The sequence below is a fragment of the Halyomorpha halys genome, unplaced genomic scaffold, assembly GCF_000696795.3.
Source record: "Halyomorpha halys isolate HHAL.00 unplaced genomic scaffold, Hhal_1.1 Scaffold302.1, whole genome shotgun sequence".
NCBI lineage: Eukaryota > Metazoa > Arthropoda > Insecta > Hemiptera > Pentatomidae > Halyomorpha > Halyomorpha halys.
Window position 1 is genome coordinate 789885 of NW_027110436.1, and position 20401 is coordinate 810285.

General features: G+C 30.0%; 1 protein-coding gene across 3 annotated transcripts in view; it reads right to left on the minus strand.

Moving 5' to 3' along the window:
• The window catches only part of LOC106680975 (uncharacterized), a 151761-nt gene that overhangs the window by 30671 nt on the left and 100689 nt on the right, over positions 1 to 20401 (minus strand). The window contains exon 1 of one of the 3 annotated variants that reach the window (XM_014421038.2): positions 789 to 890. The exons of the other annotated variants lie outside the window; for them this stretch is intronic. The gene's annotated coding sequence lies outside the window, so the exon portion shown is untranslated. Of the gene's footprint in view, positions 1 to 788; positions 891 to 20401 lie in introns of those variants that run through there. 3 annotated transcript variants of the gene reach the window in all.

Below are 20401 nucleotides of genomic sequence, written 5' to 3' on the forward strand. Positions count from 1 at the left end.
AACATGCAAAGGATGTTTTAAAATTAAAATTTGCTTGTATGGTTTAGATGAGTGTAACATCTGTAACATTTTAAATTGTCACTTTTAATAATAAGTAGATAATTTTTAATACTATTAATAATCAAGTTTCTTTAAAAATATATATATATATTTGTCCGCAAGATATTTTATGTTAACGTGAATACACGTATACATATATATAGATAAGTTATTAGAATGTCTAAATAGTGAAATGGATATTGACAAATAATAGATAAATTTAAGTAGTCATGGATCAAAAGGAATATCGTAAACAGATGAAGGGTATAGAATTTGAAACTTTTAATTTGCTATACATCTGTCTTAATTAATAAATCATCTTGGAAAATAAAATTCATTAACAAATTTATGACCTTTATTTTTAAATGTGGTTCCCATGTGAGCAGACATTAGTAATATGACCCCTCTTTTTGTTTTTTTTTGTAAACGAATAAGTAAAGTAATAAATTTTCAAGTTATTAGTAACTGTTACCTTCCAAGTGTGTCGTTAATTTTTTTTTTACAGCTGAAATAAAACTGCATTTATGGGTTGCCATTATCACTGCCAATAGTTGCAAATATTTATAAATCAAGTAAAAAAAAAAAAATTTCATTGAATTATTATTGTAAAAACGGTTTGATATGAAACTAAAACGTATAAATACATTTTTAGGATAATGACGAATGCAAAACTTAAGAACTTTACGGGTTAATCAAATGAATCGCACACCATCTTCTATATCTAAATCATCTTTGATATAGACTATTACCTGAAACACACAGACGAAGATACCAGAGCACCGTGGAAGACAAAACAGAACTGACATAAACAGCCGTAGCAAAGGCACTACCGAACTCACTTCCAGGATGGCCTCGAAGATGGCGAGGTGGGGATGAAGTCGGAGGATCATAGCCAAGACACCGAGATCATATTTACGTTCTCTCCTCATTGAAAAAGAAGAACTCAATTATTACACCTTAACCGACCTACGCCTGAGGGTCAAGGTACACATTTTTCTTAGTTAAATTTTAAACGAGATAAATAAATCTTTTTTTTTTACAATCATTTATTGTGTTGAAACCCTTAATATAAACCTTCTTCCAAGTGTGAAGGGTTAATCAGAACACCAGGAAATCTCAGCGCTGAGTAAGATCAAAAATGAATCCTTAATATTGATATTAAATATTTTGTATTCATTCAATGCCATTCTTTTGAATTTCCCGACCTTGTAGTCATAAGACATACTCAAAAAGACTGTATTATCTTAATTAACAGATACTATCTCTATCAAAGTTACCTGTTGGCAACCTTATTCACAGTTAATATATTTTTTCTTTAATTTTTTTTCAAATAATCACCCAATTAGTATATCATAAATTGTATTTATTTATAAAAATAATTTTAAAAGCTATAATATATATCTATAAATATGAACATAACACATTCTCATGACTAAAGAACAGTCGAAATATGCGTTACCCGCTTTTATTTATTTCTTGTGAGATATTGTTTTTTTTTCTAGTTTCTGTATACTACATGTATATATATTTATCTACGTACTCAAACCTGATATGGAGTATTTTAGAGCAAATTTACATATAAAGCAAATAAAGTAAATTTACATCAGCATTGATAAGAGTGTTATGGTTGAATGAGTGGTTTAAATTTTAATTTGGATTGTTTAAATCTCTTGACTTTTCAAAAGCTTGAACTAGCTCTTTTTATAAAATTCCTTTTTAAGCGTTTTCACATTCTGGGGTTGAAAATTTTGTTATAAATGAATTACGCACCTCACGAAATTAATTTGTATTTTTTCCTAAGCTCATTTAATGCCCATGGTGATAAAAATATTTACATTGTTGTTATTACCAAAGAGTTAAGGTCATTAACGAAGGGTTGAAACCTTTGCTGCATATTTTCCATTCTTCTCAATAAATTGTTACACAATTTCCTCACTTAGTGAGGAAGAAGCAATTTCCATGGAGGAAAAACTTCGCTAAAGTGTGCTTAATATCGGTAATTTGAACTGGGATAAGTGTTGCAGTAGTTGTTGGTAACATAATAGGGTGATTATGCCATCAAGTTATCATTGTAGGCATTGTCTCTTTAGGACAATTACATATATGACAAAGGATCCAGTGTTCCATTAACAACGGCTACTGCCTGGTAGGTATGTGATGCTATTTAGACGTCTATTATAAAGACATTATTTCAAGCCTTGATTTTCCATCCATAAAAATCATTATTTATATTTATTAAATAAAAAATTATTGATAAAGAAGGTTTTAATCTTTCTAAAACAATCGTTGAATTCATATAATTACTTTGGGTGTTAATATCATAAAATATTCCACAATAAAAAAAAAAGGTTTGATTATATTTAAATTTTAGTTTGAGTTTTTCTCTTTTACAAGGCACATCAACTTAATAAAGATTTACTTATTAGAATTTACTTATAAAAACTAAAAACAAATAAATTTCTAACATCACTTTAGGGATAAAAAAATTTATATTTTTTGTTAAATTTTCCTCAGTTATAGGCCTCTATTTATTCTCTGTGTATCAATAGAAACGTCAAAACCCTTAAAATGCAATTGCAAATTAAGAGCTATTATTTGATTTTTCTTTGACTGAGTATACTTTAACAAACAATATATGAAGTTATATTCAAGCTTGCAAACATTGGCCATGGCCACATATCAATAATGTCAGATAACGTACGCAGAAGACAGGGGAGAAGCTGGATGGGGGTTCTTCGAGTTTATAAATTAAATATTTATGACAATATCAAAAGTAAAATTGAATGTAGAAATATTTTAGTTGGAACTAACCAATAAATTGTATATAATGTAATTGTCACATTTTAGATAAAAATGTACAGAACATACTAGTATATAAGCTTGTATTTTATTCAACTTTTCTTGGATTAATGGACTACTTTTATTTATCATTTTTTTATATTTCATTTAGTAATTCAAATTTTAATTTATTGATAAAACCATTTGGAAGTTGTATAATTACAAATTAAAATAAATAATTAGGATTACTAGGATATTCATAAATATCGGTATAAATAAGGTATAAGAATTATTTCCTGGTTATGCTAGCCACCATCACAGTATGGTATTGCGGGTTAGCAGCTTCTGAGAAATCTAGGCATGGTCGTTGATTGATAGCAGCAAGGGACGGACGTACGAACACTTTTGTTGTCCCTTTTTTCTGAGTTATATCAACAATTTTCTTCATTTCATAACGAAACCCCAATGCTCTTTCTGAACTCCATTGTGCTAGTAGCCGATGTTCAATTCGTAATCATCTCCCAAAAAAATTATTTGTGTACACGTTTTCAAATGAATGAGGACGTAGTCCGTAACGAAGGCGTCGATGCTCTAAAATTGAAAATATGTTAATTTGATTAAAGATAAGACACTTTTTTACTTCAGCCTACCTATATACATAATATGTAATAAGGAGAATTATTTCGATCGTGCAACTTTTCGATTTCGAGTTTTCGACGGAAATACATGTTTTGTATTTTAAAAAATCTCACAAAAAAGTCTGTGTGAACAGCCAAGTTCAAAAAATAAAATTAGCACAAAACAGAAATTACATATTTATAACGAGGGTATATAAACTTTTTCGACATAATCGCCCAACTAGAAGAGCCACTTTATAGAATCGATTTTTAACTTTTTTAGGATTTTCCAAAAAAACCTCTATAATAATTTTAATTAAAATCAGTAAGTAAAAGTACAATTAAGTGATCTTTAATATCAGATAGGTCTTATTTTCGATGAACTACTCTAACATGGCTTAAAATACGAATTTCAAAAAATTCTACCAATAAAGGACCTTTAATTTTGTTTATTTGAAATAAATAAAGTTTTCATTTTTATTAATAATACAGAATGGATTTATACAAAGTATTAAAAAAATTGACATATTAACAAAGGAGTAAAAATGAAAGATAGAGAGAGGAGTTCGAATCGGAAAAAACCGAGATCTGTTCTGATCGCATTCGTATCGAATTCGCTTAGACTTTTTTTTTTTTACTCATTATGCTCATGGCAGGAACAATGTTGTTATTAGTTATTTTCACATGGAGAAACTCTAAAATAAGAATTTTTATTGTAAGTGAATGTTATGTGGTGATTATTCATTTTTGAAAAATCTTTTGTTGTAACGTTTTTTTAGAGGGAGGTCTTGAATTAAAGACGTGGTAGACAAATAATGATATTATTTTCGTAACTTAATTTTCATTTTTCATATAGAATGGTTTCTTTTCGATTATTTAAAAAAAAAAAAAAAAAAAAAAAAAAAAAGAGTTGATTTAGATATCCATGATCATTCTTATGTGTGCTTTAAAGATACAAGCAAAGATGCCCATAATTCTCATCGGAAAGATGATAGGATATGTCATAAAGAGGATGTAATTGGTAACGGTGTCCCGAGATAAGGAGAGATAATGAAGACGAAGGACACGCGGCGAGGGACGACTCCTCAGGACGATCCTCGTCCATTAGGACACGTAGCCTCCTTGATCGAGGTGGGCGGCGGCGAGCTTTGTCGGTAGGATCAGGGTATTTAGCAGGCTGTACCCGCTTCCTATAGTGCTGTTCGCATTCGGGATGAGCCGGTCCGGAAGCTCTGGTTAGAGGTCGGGAGTTTCGAAGAAGTAGGTGGCACTGGAGACCGAATGAAGTCGATGGTTTATTTGATGATGAAGGTTACAGTAGGCGCCTGATAGCCAAGTTAGATGAAATACTGAGAACAGTGCATGGCTGACCACCAAAAAGGATGTAGTTTGACCTTCATGCATAATATGAGGTGGTAGTGTAAATCACATTATTTGAAGGCAACGATGGATAAAGGTGTGTGTCACGAAAATATGAATCTGACGAAAACATAATTTAATGTTTTTTTAATTTTATTTCTCTTTTAGACTGGAAGACAACCTCAATTTTCAACATTTTCTAACTAAATGAAAATGAAAAAAAAAATTACAAAAATTAAGCAAGATGAAATTTATAAAGGTGTGTATAAATTACTTAGTATAGTGTATACTTACTTATAGTAGTCTATGAACGAGCCTTGATAAATATATGTTTATTGTTGATAATTTATTGATAAATTTACAACTTTGTTAATACTGAAGTGTAAATTTGATTCAAGTACAGTTTGATAACTCTTTTATTAACTTCTGACCCAATTATATATGAAATAATTTATTGATTACAAATCTGCTATTGATCAATAGGAATCGCGTCATCGCATTTAATTCGTAAAATTCCGTTCAAATTTTTTTCTGTATTTCTAAAAACAAAAATTAAGAAAATAAGTTTATTTTTAATCATTATTTAAACAGTGCTAATTTTAATAAATACTTTCATGGCAACCTGTGAAACAAGCACTTAAGCAAAAAAAAAAATATATTTATCTCGTTTTTTTTTTATCTTTGATTTAAATATTACGAAATAACTTCTCATTAATTTAATATAAACTTACGATTCTTGAATAAATATTTGTTTTTGGAAAGAGATAAGTATTCCACAACAATAATTGAACTGAAATTAATAATTTTTTTCTAATATTTACGGAAAAACTATTAAAATAGTAATAAAAATACATAATGGAAAATAACGCTGAACGGAGAAGTCACTGTGATTTTGAATTTATAATTGTTAGATTTTGCAAATGTAAATTAAATGAATAATTGAAGTACTTAGTATTCTTTCTGGTAATTTTCCTCTAATAGAAGTTTTAACTTTAACTAATTTATAATTCGATGCATCTGCACTAATGAATGTAAATTTAAGCAATATGATAATTATTATTCTTACATTAATATTATAAATCAGATAAAATTAAGGTAAACTGGATTTATAATTTTGTTTGGAATGCAAAATACACCAGTACGTTTATCAATTATATTATTGAGCATAGGAATGTCTCCAATGTATTATTATTTTTTTTTCTTCAATATATGGGCCTGAGATCATGTTTGGGTGCGTCAAATATGTCTAAAACTAAATCATTTGTAGCATTTGCTTATTATTAATATAATTAACTAGGGGCCATATAGTGGTGTAAAATTATAAATAGTTTGGATTTTTACGAGTTATGGGACATCTAATAATTTCAACTTATTTATTTGTACAATATGTGCATCAAGGGCTTCAAACATACATAACATCATTAAATTTTATTATTAAAAAAATTAATTAATACCTAAAATTGAAAATACTTTGAATTTTTGTTATAGTTTCAAGTCATTCAAACTATTTTAGGATCATGATGTATGGTGAGAAATATTGTCTTGTTGGTGTTTTCGGGTTGATTCTTTGGGTATTTAATTTTTATATATTCAATAACTATTGTCCTTGAAGTATTAATTCATCATAATTATTAATATCACTTCATATGAGGAATACATTGTTTATTATCTTAGTTTACAATCTAATGCTGTTTGTTTCACTACATTACAAATTCCATCCTCCGCCAAGGTTCATGTTATAAAAAAGGCCTCGGTCTACTAGCCACTATTGTACTATTCTTAATTCATTTTAATCTGCTTATGTATTTAGCATGGATGTAACTCCATTTCAGGAAATGACACTGACAATGCTTTGGATTACAATATTATTCTTATTTTAATAAATAAAAGAAACTTATTTGATCCTATTTCTGTTCATTTTTTCAATTTCTTTATCTTATTTTATAACAATTTTCTTTGTACTTTATTGAAAGCTAATTTTGGTTTTGGGAATGTTTTACACACAACATACAAAAACTCATTTAAACTTAAAAACTTTAAAGGATCTTATGACCCTCTAAACTGCACGAAACGATTCTAATTGGACCTTCGTAAACAAATTAGAACCAGAAATATAATATTTTTTATTTGAGAATTTTTTTTTATTTGCATCTAATTTTTCTTTCACATAACAGCATGAAATCTAAAAATGGGCCGCCCATAGCTCAGTGGTTAAGACACAGTCTTACCAATTTGATGTCTATTGGCGGTGCCGGTTCGAATCCGGCCTGGGACGTTGACTTTTTTCATTGAGTGGCGGTCCCACAAAATGAAGAACTTTGACCCCCAACCATGGTTAGGCAGTATAGAACTCCTATGGGAGTCTTGGCCGGGGAAAAAAAAATGAAAAGAAATCTAAAAGATATTGACATGGCTTAAAACGTTACGTTGGAGTTGAATAACATTGCAAGGAGTTTTGAATTAATTTCCAATCTTCCAAAAATTTCGAATTTTTGATTGATATGAAAATTCGTATTTAAGTAACGAATCTGACTTTAGTTGTCTTGTCTGACTTTCTTTTCTAAACGAATTTTTTTTAGTCTATATTACTGGAAGCGACTTTTGGTTTTTGTAATTTTTACACACTTAAACTCGTTAATACAATCAATAATCTTTTGTTCTAATTCTACACACACAGAAAAAAAAATTAAAAAATCGACTGATATATCATAATCATTAAATAAATTTTAAATTCAGAGCAAAGGAGCAAAACTAACATACAAAAATTCTATAAATATGTTTTCCTCATATATTTAAAATTTGCTAGGATCCATTGGCAGGTGTCTTGGACATTGTCTAATATTTTTCGAACTAGTATAAAAAAAAATGAAAGTATTATTATTCAGTTATTATTATTATTTATATATATATTTTTAATTTCACGAAATAATCTTATAATTAACTAAAAAAAGATTAAAAAAGGCGTTTAATTTTAATATCTTTATCAATTAATTAAAATTAACAATAGGTTTCTTTAAGATTTGATATGTATGTATTTATTTTTAGCATGGGACTAGGTTTTCGCTGAAATAAATATGCACTTAATAAGTCGTGAGCTTAGGAAGCTAGTTTCAGCAAGTCAGTAAAGTCAGTTTAATTCAAGTCCTTCATAAATTACACGAACGCTTTACAGGATTGTGAAAAACAAAAACGTCAACCAGTATAAATTACAGACTGTAACCGGATGAATTAACAACAATGGAGTTTCCTTTCGTTCCTGACATTACTTTTCACTAAATTTGTGTTGTAAAGTTTTTAAAACTTGGTCCACGTTAAATACTCGCTTCCTCAACTGTTTAAAGACTGATGGTTTGAACTATTTGAGTAAATTGATTATTTTATTATTTTTAATACTAAAAGTTTTAAGATAAAAAACGTATATATGAGAATAATGGTTAGGGTTTCAATTACTTTTAAGTACATTTGATCAAAATTCGTGGATATTTTTAAAATTTTATATACATTATATAATAAGATATCAGATAAAATTTGTTTTTACCATTTTTTTTCTTAAACATATATTTTCATTTCTTGTACCCCTCTAACCAGTGTTTGTTTACATCTATTTTTTTATTATTTTGATTTTCGTTCTTATATATTTTAATTATTCAGTTGTTAATATTTTTTTATGTATAAATAATCTATTTAATAAGATGTAAATCTATCTCTTAAAATAATTTTGCTGAAACTTTGGATTCAAATTGAAAAAAAAAAATTCTTTTATACAACAGTTGTTAATATTGTTTATATTTTAATATCTGATCCTTATGAATTTTGATACCCTCAAGTTTCCTTCACTTCAGAGAAAAAAATCTTTATCTTATAATAATTCTGTTGTGGAATATAGTAATACTTTTTATTTATTGATAGATATTACAATCTGCCACACAGTTGTGGGCAATAGGTAATAATGATGAATGATCTCATACATACTAAAATAAAATAAAATAAATAAATGAATAAAAAAAAAAAAACTAAAAAAAAAACTCTCTTAAAATATATACAAACAAAAGAATAAACAAAATGAACATAATCAAACTATCTGTATGAAAAATAAATAAATAAAATAACATAATGATAAAATAATATAGTCTCTAGTCACATTTACACTCTAATATACAATATTTACACAATCGACCTGAGGATCCCTGAACCCACTCTATCCCCCATGTGTGAGGGGTAGAGCAGAGCTCAAAAGGATAATAATTCTGATTTTATTTCTGTTACTTGAATTTTTATTTATTATGTGCCTTTTATTCACAGTGTTTTACAACAACGCAATTGCATTAGCAATAAATAAAGCTTTATAAAGCTATAAGATTTTTTAATTCATTGTTAAAATTATTTAAGCTTTACGAAAATTTTCTATTGACATAATCCATAAATGGATATGAAGCAGGTGCTTAAAACCAATACTTAATCATAAATTTTCTATTTACATAACTTGTAAATGGACCTAGGACATTATGTTATAAGAAATGTAAAATTATAAATTTGGGTATATATTTCAAGAGGGCCTACACATTCCTGAATAGTAATATTACTCAGTGCATCACAGTTTCATTTGTTCTTTTCTTATATTATACTCCCAAGAGAATGCTCAAATACTAAATCTGTTGGCTTCAGCCGCAGCAGCACGTCCTGCAGAGATGGCAATTTAAATTTTAAAGGGGCTCTTCAAGGTTGTGCTATTATTTTTAAAAGTTTTTAACTGCTATTGGTATAATTTTTTACAGGGATAACAGGTTGTTTAAATGCTTATTTACATGTATTAAAAGCAATTAAATCTTTTCACGCACTAATAGTTATTTTAAATCATAAAAATAATATTTTCGAAACAAAAAAAAAAGACTCGAATATCTATCTATCTATCTAATACCTCGAATCCAGACATGACTTAATAGAGTATTTCCTAGAAATATTGAATAGAGATGAATTGTGCTCGTTGGCTATAGTTCGAGATGCAATAACAATTAGCACGAGAATTGATAAGAAAACTAGTTATTGATAAGAGGTTTGATAAGGTTTGTGATAAGAGAGAGCAACCTGGCAGATGAGGGGAGATATTTGCGGCTGTGGGGTCACCGGAAGTGGCCAGTTACTGTCCGGACCTTGGCACCACATCAGCCGCCCACTTCCTCCCAGCATCTGCACTCTTCATCTCTCTCGCCTCCTGCTCCTCAAGAAGTCCCTCCACCTCCTTCGTATTGAGGAGTTCTTTTATCCGGATCGTGTCATCAAGTAGGTCATCAGGACTGATGTGCTGGTTCGGATCTCTTTAACTTAACGATTCATAAATGCAATATCATCATCATTTAATTGGTTCTATGTGTTAATAATGAGCAATTAAAGGCTTATGAGCAAATCAAAATCAACAATTTTAAATTTATGTCGGTTCTTCAGATTTCTATCCTTGCCTTGGTAAAAGGACGAAGACATGACAGTGATAAGTATTAACCACGAAGCAATAGGAATGCAAAACTTAGTTACAAAAATAACTGTCTTAATTATTTTATGTATTCAATTAATTAAGTATTCAAAAAATTCCTTATGATATCTATCACAACTTGGAATTGAAAGAGTATGTTTTTATATTCTTATTACATGATTATTTAAAGGTTTTATTATATTAATTAGCATTTTATATAATAATACGGATTGATGTTGGATGTACGATTTCTATTCAATATTAACATAATTATGTGTTTTCAGATGATATGTGCATCGAATGCTTTGAAGTGATCCAAGATAATCTGACACGTGCCGTGACAAATACTCTACGGCTGCCATTATTACTAACTTTAGGTAGACTAAAGACTTGCTTAGTTATTCCTCAGTGTTTATGTAATACATGCATCATATTCAAAAATATTTTTAAGTAATCTTTTAATGTTTAGTTTAATCTGCTCCTATAACAGATTTACTTCTTGCACAACATGAACAAATAATTAATGACTTGACAGTGCTCCATATATATTCTAGTCCCTATCTTGGAATCGCTACCGTTTATATACGGTACTGGTGCGCTCACCTCCTGAATATTTCATCGCCTGTGAGTTCCCTTCTCTGTGTGAAGATATCTGCCCAGTCCACCTTGGAGGCTCGTACTCATCATGCAATGAGACATTACTCTCAGTGGCCAGTAAGATTGCTTCCTGTTAAGATCTCGCCTTGGTGAGGACTCATTGACATTCTGAAAGGAAGGTGTAAGTGTGGTTCAAGGGGAAGACCTCGATGCACCTTTTAGTGACCTATCTGCCATGGTTAAATTGAAGTACACACAATTTTATATGTTATCTAAAAAGGAATGAGGGAAATTTTTGGCAAGTTTGAATCAGAGGATCTCAAACTAAACGTTCTTATTCCATCCACGTAAGACCTATGATACCTGAACAATAGCATTTTTATTCAAATCTCATAATATATATATATTTTTAAATTATTTATTTATTGTAATTTACAACTGTACAAAATAATACAATAGGTAAATATGTAGTATGTTTCATATGCACTTGAAAATCTTGGGAAGGAACCACCCATTGGTGGTACTCCGAACATTAATTTAAACTAGAAGGACCCGTGGCCATCTTCTTTTCAGACGCCTCGGAGGATTATCAAGGATTGTTAAAGATGGAGAAGGAAGGAAAAGGAATTAATGGGTTAGGATGGTTAAGGAGTTTGGAATAAAAAGACGCATATCTGTTTTGGGCCAGATCTGCAACGAATGGGATATTAAGGTCTTTATGAATGAGTTTATTTGTGACGTAATAAGGAGCATCAAGGATTTTACGTAGGATTTTGGATTGTAACGATTCATGATATATTAAAATTAAAAAGGGGCACTGACCTCCCTCAAGGAATTTAAAACATACACTTATTGTATTTTAAAGGTGAGCGACAGGTGGAGATATAAAATTAAAATTTGAAAACATATTTTCTTAGAGTAACATATTTCAGCCTAAACATGTATGACGTATTTTAGTCAAACCGTTAGCCTATCAGTGAGCATCTTAACTTTTTCTATATTATTATTAGATTTTATCTATAATAATTAATTAATGATAACTAGTTAATGATACACTAGAGCTTAGGTAACTAGAAACTCTTAGCAGTCATTGAAAAACTATTCCCGGTTATTTGATACTAAAACGTAAGACCTTAAGTCTAATCTTACATGTTTAAATAAGCCTTACAATTACTTTTCATGTAGGTATGTATTATCATATTGATTTCTCTCTTTTATTTATAAAATATGATGACAAAAAAATAGAAACATGAGCCACTTGATAAAAAGTTGAAAACAGATAAACCATGTCGGTTATTCTCTATACCTTTACATTCCTTCGAGATTTAAAAAAATAATCCTATAAAATCAATTAAAATAAATCTGTAGTATTATTTTGAAATAGTGTATTCGTAAAATAAGTTTTTTAATTTATAAATTTGTAAGTAGGGATGGAATTTAAGTCACAATAAGTGATTGAAATATTTAAAAACCCTGAGATATTCTTTTGTTATTAATTAAATCTCATTTTTTAACATTACTCAGAGAAACTGGACTTTCAAGTCCTCTAGTAGTATGACTACGATTTTGTGCAAGGGTGCAAGGTTGTAGTTAGACCGAGGCACTACACCCTCGGAAGAAGGCACTCAAACCCTATAAGCCTACCAGCAGAGTAGACCGTACTTTAAGAAGATCAAAGAGCACTCGCTACTGACCCGAGTTGGGGTCTGGCTGGGCAAAAAAAATTTTTTTCTATTACACTGTAGCCAGTTAAAGTACTTCCTATGGGTTCTAGAGCCCTCATGGGGCCCACCCAGCCTCTTAAATTGGGTGAAAATCAGGCCAAATCACCACCTTGCACAACCGTTGGTTTAGTAACAGTACTTCTTTAAAAGTATTGAACCTCTGACCTTTCATGGGTTGTAGCGGTATAGATTTTAAGTTTTTTTAAAAGAGTACTTGGGAACTATTGGATGTAAATAAAGGCTCATATTTTAGCATATTTACACTATTTTGAATTATGCTCTCTTAGGTTTTCGACTGCTGTTGGTAGTTTTAAAGATATAGAGCTCCGAATGAAAAAACTATTTGTTTTTAATGTTTAGAAACAGCCAACATTTTTCATTCCATCCACCTACACTTCGCCGACTCATCAATTTAGACGAGTAATTATAAGTTTTCATTAAAGTAAGGTGAAATAACGGTCTTTTTTTCTCCCTGGCCCTCGTACTAATAGAGGTAGGTATTTAGTTCGTGTGTTAGCGTTAAAGATAAAAGAATGGCATATAATATATAATACATAGAATATAATCTATACTGTGCGTTCTAATGCAAGTTGCCAATAACTACATGACCAAAAATGAAGTTTGGATGGAAATAAAAATAAAAGAAACGTTTCACATTGAGTTTGCTTTAGCATTTATATAAAAAAAAAATTATTTATTTTTTTTTAGAATCACTTTATATAAGAACACAATGTATTGTTAATCACTTTAGTGAAAACACATTAATCAGCCATTGTCGCAATAGATTACCTCAGCTTGATTCCAGTAAGAGAAACTGAGAGCACGACTTTATGGGCAAAAACAAAACGAAATAGTGTCTAATGGTCCACCGCATTTCGCAATTCTAGATTTGTTTTGATTCGAGGGAAATTTATAAACGCTCTCGCAACTACCGAGAAAATTCCTCCAAGTCTGAAATAGTTGAACATCGTTTAATTAAAATATATCATTGGCCATAAAAATATTATGACACCTTGAGAAAATATCAGCAATCCTTGGTACTTTACGACAATCAAAGGTAATTTACAGGTAACAGGTCGTGTGGCATTGATGAATGTTCACATAGCTATTCCATTGAAGGAACACAAGGCTACAAAAAACAAATCTTCTTGTCCTAAGCTACAAGTTTTCTCACTCATCCTCCACTGGCTTTTAATACCAGTGATGCCGTTGACAGAGAAGCGCCTGGATCTTCTGGAGTCCTACCTACTCTTTCCTTGACAAGTGAGAGGAAAGCTCGGTCTGGAGTTCCTCAGGATGAATGTAAAAATTGTAAATAGGATTGATTCCGTTTAAGATATTATTTTACTTAAATTTTAAATTTATTTATAAAATCTGTACAAACGACTGACATGGAATCCTCATACAAGACTGAAGAGACAGGAAACTGCTCGTCGATTTCGACTATTACAACATTTACTAGACAAACGGTCCAAACTTCCAATCCATTACAAAAGACTGATATACATGACTATGATGATAAGGCCTATTTGCCCATACGAAGTTAAGCTATGGGGCTCCACTAAACCATCTAATTCCTCTCGAATCCAATCCTTACAGTCCAAAATCCTCAATGCTCCTTACTTTGTCACAAATCAAATCATCCATCAGGACCTCAATGTCCCCTATGTTGCCGATTTGGCAAGAACCAGATACCAATCCTTCCATAATAAACTTCCCAACCACCCAAACCAACTCGTTTCTAACCTGGCTTCTCCTTCACTACCTAATCATCCTCCTAGGCGTCTGAAAAGAAGATGGCCTCGAGATCTTCTCCTTTAGAAATGTTTTTGGAGTTCTATCAATAGGTAGATTCTCCACATGTTTTTATCATGTCATAATATCACTTACAGCAAATTTACTTGATGTGTATATATGTATACAGTTGTAAATATCAATAAATAAATTATTAAAAAAAAAAAAAAAATTGTTCTCTCTTCTATTCCTCATTTCGTTTATCATATAATTTATATATTTGTAAATGATGGCTCTATGGTCCATGTTACAAATATCGAAAAATATGACAAAATTTAATATTACTAAAAAAAAAGTTGCTTGTTGCCGGGACGCATGCGTCAAATCTTGACAGGATTCAATGTGTCAAAAATTGCCCTTATCCAACAGTCAATGGATCGTTGCGTCTTGTATCCAATAATGAAAAACCCATGTCGCCTATTGAAGATTCATATAAAAACTCGAATTATAATCACAAACAAACTTTGTGATTATAAAAACATTAAAATTAAAAATGATTAGTTACAGCTGTTAGTGAGTAAATAAATTGGACGGTGGCTGGGGATAAAAGAAATAAAACAAAAAAAAAACAAAGGTGAGTGGCTCACCTTTTAGCAAAAATGTAAAGGAGCTTTTTCATGGAAGTACTCAAAAACTTTTTAACTCATTATAAAAAATACGTCTCATATTATTATTACATAATACGTGTAAAATTTCGAAATGAAGCTTCGTTATCATCAAATAACTAGTATATGTTTCACTGCCTTTCTTGACCACCGACATATTCCTTTCTCTTTCCCACCACCGCATCTTTCTTTTTTTTTCTCTACAGGTAAATATTACCACATAAGAAGCTGCTAAGACTGTCAGTAAAGAGAAGATTTATCAATTTTTTTTTTATCTTAATGAAACCGTTATAGATAGTTACATGCATAGACGTCAAAGCTTTAACGCCACGGAGATACAAGTTCACACGATATTATTCAATTTTGTGATACATAATAGTACGCTAATAGTCTAGAAACGAGTATCATGTCAGATAATGCTGCCTCAGTGAAATTGCACATTGAGGATCGCGATAATTAGCACAGATTATTTCGTTTTTAACTTGTAGTAATGTGTTTTCTTTTTATTGCTGAAAATTTTGAATGGAGACCGAAGAGCACGTTTGAAACGGGATGTAAATCGTCAACCTGACAATTTAAGGTAGTCCCTGAAAGAATTAAATGAGTGTAGAACATGGAAGAATGCAATATTCATTATTTGCGTAAATTTTACGGGAAGAAAAGAATTGAGTTGTTTACGGAAGCCTCGTAAAACATATTCAAGGTCAGCTCAAAATGCTGCCATGTTGTGGGAGAAAAAAGAAGTAGCTGAGTAGCCACTGGGCTAGTGAGGACACGAACCCCTTGAGACAGTGAACAGGTATGGGGAGGAACTAACCCATGGATGAACCCACAGGCAACCTTTCTGGTAGTCAGCTATTCCTCAGGATGAGCGAATAGCTTGTTCAACACAGCCAGGCAGGAAACAGAGACAGGATGAGAAAACTGAAAACAGAACAAGAGATAACCTCCAGAAGTTCTATATCAGTAGCCAACCATCAAGTAAATTGTAATAACATTAATTAATGTATTCCATAATCAAAATTAATTAAACTAATATTCACATTGTAACCTTTCTGGTCAAACTATATTATCAATTGTCTAAATCATGCAGAATAGAGATACATCATTATTAAACTTGTCTCATTTTGTTCAAAACCACTAAATACAGTCCCATCCAGTAAAATCCACGACCAGTATTCTTTACAAAAATTCAATCACTGCAGATTTTGATTCATCTCAGACTGCGGTGATTGAACACGAGTAATCTGAAAAGGTCTAATACAATATCGTTGAAGGTTAGATAAAGTGGTTAAAGTTTGGTTTGGATTAGAAAAGGAGTTTATGCAGCGAGGACTTAGTCGATTAGTTTAGTAAGTGATTTAGTCGAGTCAATTCAATTTATTCCATTTTTTTCAGATGAGTGGCACCTTTCGCTACATCATCATTGTTCAATTCAATTTATCTTTAGGGACCAAAAAATCTTGTTTCGTAAATATTTGAAACATAAGTCTTATCTGAACAGCAAGCCGCATAGTCGTATGCCATTACAATCCAGTTCATTCCTTTTTGAAAAATTATTATGGATCCACCACAGGTGGAAGATGCGCTGGAATCTTTTGAACTCTGCTCTACCCCTCACACGTGTGGGATAGAGTGGGCTCAGGGATCCTCAGGTCGATTGTGTAAATATTGTATATTAGAGTGTAAATGTGACTAGAGTTTATATTATTTTATTTATTTTTTCATGCACATAGTTTGATTATGTTCATTTTGTTTATCCTTCTTTATGTATATATTTAAGAAAGATTTTTTTTTTTCATTCATTTATTTGGTTGTATTCTTATTTTATTATTTTAGTATGAATGTGATCATTCATCACTATTACCTATTGCCTACAACTGTGTGGCAGATTGTAATATCTATCAATAAATACAAAAAAAAAAAAGAATTTAAATTTCTAATGAGTAAAAAAGCGTTATTTTTGAGATGTTGATATATTATATTTTCATACAATGCTCCTTGTCTTTGGAATCAGAAAGAAAGGAATAGAAATTTCCCACCAGGTAAGTGTAAATGTTTATTCTTTGTTCCATTACAAATATATACCCTTAATATATATCATATTATCTAATTACTATCACAAATTAAAAAAAAAAAGTCAACAATATCGTCGTTGACCAAAAATTATGTATTTTTTCTTTTCTTTTTTTATTATTAGAACATACCTTAAGATTTATGATATGTAAGAGAATTTTTTTTTGGCCTTTTTATTTATTTATTTATTTTTCTAATATTATTTTTCTATATTTGATGCATTTTTTTTTTAAACTTGTAAATATGCTTATAAACAATAATTGTTACTTTTTTAAAATTATCTTTAGTTCATTTGTGTTTAATTCTTTTTCATTTTATTTTATTAGAAGTTAGTCACGCTATGATTTATATGATGATATATGGTTTTATTTTATTTTATTATTTTAGATATTCGGTGAAATGCTTCTTAATTATATTTTCTTGTTTTAGTTATAAGTCCTATAAAGTTCATTTTTATTTTTTTAAATTTTGTATTATACTCCAAGGCACTAATGCCTCTTGTTGATGCCAATAATATTATCCTTAAGAACTAACCCTAGAATAAATAAAGAATATTAGCATTAAGAATTACTCTAATTAAATTTTGTAATATTTTAAGTATGTATACTATTATGAGTATATTAAATAATTTAGTTGTGATCATAAGGAGTTGAGCTTTGGGGCTAAACTAAACCATCAAATTCCTTCCGAATCCTTACAGTCCAAAATCCTTACCTTGTCACGAACCAAGTCATCCATCAGAACCTCAAAGTCTCATATGTTGCAGAGTTGGCCAGAACCAGATACCAATCCTTCCATGATAAACGTCCTAACCACCCAAATCTACTTCTTTCTAACCTGGCTTTTCCTTTATTACCTAATAATCCTCCTAGGCGTCTGAAAATAAGATGGCCTCGAGATCTTCTCCTCTAGAAATGTTGTTAGAGTTCTATCAATGGATAGATTCTCCACATGTTTGTATTTACTTGTTGTATATATTTTTATAAAGTTGAAAATAACAATAAATAAATTATTAAAATAAAATATTAAAGTCGTGATGAATGGGTCCTTTCATTTGTATTATAAACGGTTATAGCAGTATATCTGTGGCTTAGAGCACAGTTCATTCAAAAGAAGCAATTTTCATTTTTGGAGGTTTCTTGTTTTTCATACTGTAATGTTGGCTGTTAAAAGATAACTTTTTACACGCAAAAGTAAACAATATTGCATAAGTCTTAAACTTTAAGTCTAGGCAAATGTTTGGTTTTCAGATTAATTTTTCTTGGGATATTGAATTCAGACGTGGGCTTTTTTGTTTCAGACCATTGATAAAGAATCTAAAAGGTATTCTAATGTCTCATAAAAGAATAGTTTAAACATTCACACTGGGTTTATTTAAATATTTAACTCGTAGTATGAAACTTTCTGATTCAATGTAACACAGGAATCTGATTCTCGGGCATAGTATAAAATAAACCATCTTGTTCTATCTCATTTCTATCGTTGCCATCAAAGGATCATCAAGTTCCTGTATGGTAATTGAACGACCAACAAACCCATAAACGAGATTGTGATTCTTAGAAAGCTGGAAAACCCACATTAATAACTGTAAAGCACAGCAATCATGGTATACTGCTTTCGAGAATTCGGATTGGTAGAAGTAATAATATTTTTAAGATGATTCACAGCTGAAATTTGTTTTTTTTACAAGAAAGTTTAGTAAAAACCGGAAAATACTCATATCAATATATATATATATATAATGAAAACCAAAAGTAAATTTTATAACAGAGACAAGATGTTTGAGCACACATTATAATAAAATTATTGATAAATATAAAATACAACAAGAAAAAAAAGTTCAATATGGGATAATACTACAAAATGATAAATGGATCTATGAATAAAATATGTGTGTGTGGGGAATAATGATTAGAAATGAGAAAATAAACAAATCAGAAAAATCATTAATCTGGGTAGAACGCATTGAAATTGAAGTGAAATACTACCTATGAATGTATTTAAATTATAAAATTTATTTCATGACGAAAATCTTACCGATGACAATGATGAATTGAAAAATTTGTTAAGTAGAAAGAAGTAATCATTTACAAGAAGGAAGCATACAGGGTAAATTAGTAATTGGACAAAAATAGATAACAGAATTTTTTATTGGGTACTAGCAGACCCCGCTTAGCAATTGCTAGATTTAGGGATGCAGATAGATTAATTGAATACAGTTAAAAGATTGATATTGATTTAATCAATTGCTGATTATATCACTTTAGTTTATAGCGGTGAATAACATTATATAATAAAAATATATGGTAAAAAAATAGAAATAACTTCTACACGAAACTTGGGAGCGGTTTAGGATTCTATAAACTGCAAAAACTGGCACAATATAATATAATATTGTATAAACATCTGTTTAATCTAATTATTATAATATAATATTATATAAACAAATCTAGTTATTATCTAAACACATTAAAACCGGAGATTTTTCTTATTCTTCAGAATTTTTTTTTTAATATTATTTTTTTTTTTAAATGTGGATGATTACGCGGAACAATGAACACTAGAGGGGAAAAATTCTCCAAATAAATCATGGTAAAAAATTTTTTATTTTTAATTTTTTTTAAAGTGTATTTAAGGCTTTAAGACGACGCAAAAACAAACATGATTTGCTTATTCATAAAAAAAAAATGTTGAACTACTTTACTTCAAGCCTCATTATGTTTTTATAATTGTTAGTGAATAAGAAATCATTTAATAGGGTCAGTAATATTTTTTCTTATTTTTCAGGAGTCAAATCGTTCAGCCTATAATAACCATGAAGAAAATGTATAATTTCTGAGCTATGCACTAAAAATGCTTAATTGTGCTAATTTTATTTTGTATGGGAAAAATCGCAATAACCTATAACCTTCCCGGAAAATCCTGAAAGTTGTGAGGGGGGGGGGGAAAGCAAAAAGCCCCATGACAATCGGATGAACGAAATAGCAGTGCATAAAATACGAACAAACAAATACTGATACAGATATTGATCGGCTATAATAATGATTTATTTGCAACATAAGACATGAGAATGGAGTTAGATCCTGAACCATGTAACGTTGAAGTATCGACTTTTTATTAAAAAAACGTTTTTGAACACAAAACTTATTAAAGAAGTTGATTTGCATGGACTATTAATTAAAATTATTAGTATTATATAATCCTTTTTATTTGTTTAGTTACATGTTTTTTCTTGTATGCTATTATACGTGTACATATAAATAACTATTATTTATATCGAATTCCGAACTTCAGAATCATGTTGCCAATCATTAACTTGGGAAGAAGAAGAATTAAAATGAGAAG